The sequence below is a fragment of the Lottia gigantea genome, assembly GCF_000327385.1.
Source record: "Lottia gigantea unplaced genomic scaffold LOTGIsca_254, whole genome shotgun sequence".
NCBI lineage: Eukaryota > Metazoa > Mollusca > Gastropoda > Lottiidae > Lottia > Lottia gigantea.
In genome coordinates this window covers 115,173-116,746 of record NW_008708770.1, presented here as the reverse complement: position 1 = coordinate 116,746, position 1,574 = coordinate 115,173, and the positions used below count along the sequence as shown (strand labels likewise).

The 1,574-nt window shown below is 33.9% G+C and overlaps 1 protein-coding gene across 1 annotated transcript in view; it reads left to right on the top strand.

Moving 5' to 3' along the window:
- The first annotated feature begins 158 nt into the window (after positions 1-158).
- LOTGIDRAFT_239455 (hypothetical protein) overlaps positions 159-1,574 on the top strand; it is an 8,389-nt gene continuing 6,973 nt past the window's right edge. Inside the window, exons 1-4 of the mRNA XM_009055847.1 lie at positions 159-233; positions 262-288; positions 515-594; positions 1,184-1,301. The gene's annotated coding sequence lies outside the window, so the exon portion shown is untranslated. The remainder of the gene's footprint in view (positions 234-261; positions 289-514; positions 595-1,183; positions 1,302-1,574) is intronic.

Sequence of the window (1,574 nt, the reverse complement as noted above, 5' to 3'; positions counted from 1 at the left end):
AATATCTTCATTCAAGTTTTTATTTAAGAAGATTGACAAAATTTATTTGTGCTTGACTTTAAAGAAAAATAAGTATATTTTGTGTCTGATATTTAGGTTAGAAAAGGTAAATCGTCTGGTAATTTACCTTCCCGCAATAGTACTGCCACAATAGGAGTGTTCTGAGGTCATGGCCTGTATGACTCTTCAGACCTCCTATTCACAGATGAAGAGGAACAGATGAAGAGGAACAGATGAAGAGGAACAGATGAAGAGGAACAGATTTGGCGATGCCTTCACCCATTTTTTGTAAGTTTATCATAGATCTTGATGTATTGAAATTATACTACCACGATATTATTAGCTGTGTGAATTTTCAGAAATATATATTAATTTGCAAAAATTCAGTGGATTCCGTATTCCATGGTTCAATAACCATGCCCAATAAACCAGAAATAAATAGAATATGTCCTTAGATACTAAATTATATGGCATTTTGACTCAATACAATGTTTGTCTTTTGTTTTTATTTCAGCCGTCGGCGGGAACTCGATAGCGGTCTTTACTATTGGGTTTGACATACACCACTTACAGTTAGATGATCAACGTAGCACGGTCAGTACCTACCTACATATATGTCAATTTAAATCACAATTCCTATTCTGTGAAATTTTCCTAATCTTAAAAATTTAACTTACGATGATTTTGGTGTTCCAATCATCTGATTGATCTCTTAAAATCCATTTCAAGAACAAGCCCCCTACTGTGGAATGAAAAAGCAAAAACTATCATGGGATCTTTCTCTCTGAAATGGGTACATATTTGATAATTCCATTGGCAGAGTGGTGTTACAAGAGGCATGACTTGCCTGGCTAATGGCAGATACCACAGTAAAAAGCTTTAATTCATTTTGTCTTGGACGCAAGAGCTTAAAACTAATCAATTCAAGAGTGACCTTTGAAAATTGATTGTCCAATGTTATTCACATTTGATATACATAATTAAAGAGGTAGTTTTCAAGATTTTCATTACCAGGTTACTTTTTAGATAGCTTTAATGTTATAGAATTAACAGAAAGATTTTTTTTTTGCTTAATACTTCCAGATAAGGCAATGGATTCCTCTAGTCTTTGGTCTAAAGTATTTATTACTGTTTGCACATAACTTCCCAAAGCTACTTTTAAAATAAGAATCTTGACTTTTAGGGTTCCAAGAACAAAGGAGCTGGTCTTTAGCTTCAACAGGGCATTACATTTGGAGGTCAATACGGTTATGGTGGAGCACAAAATAATGTCCTAAAGGCGACTCTTGGAACGAAGCCAGGTAAAGTGATTTTAATAGCTATCATGGATATGATGTTGCTATACAAGTCATTATAAACACACTGTAAATATTACATTTAGCAACATAATATTATTTTTTGGAAAACCTTACAACACAAACCCAAATTTTATATGCGTCCTTACATTCACCTTTGTATGTAATCATAAGATTCTACTAGCTGGTCTTCGGCCAGATCTATTGAAATTGATCTCATGACCACCATTGTTTGAACTTAACTACACAAGCCGCCTGTAAAGTTTCCGAAGCTCTAAT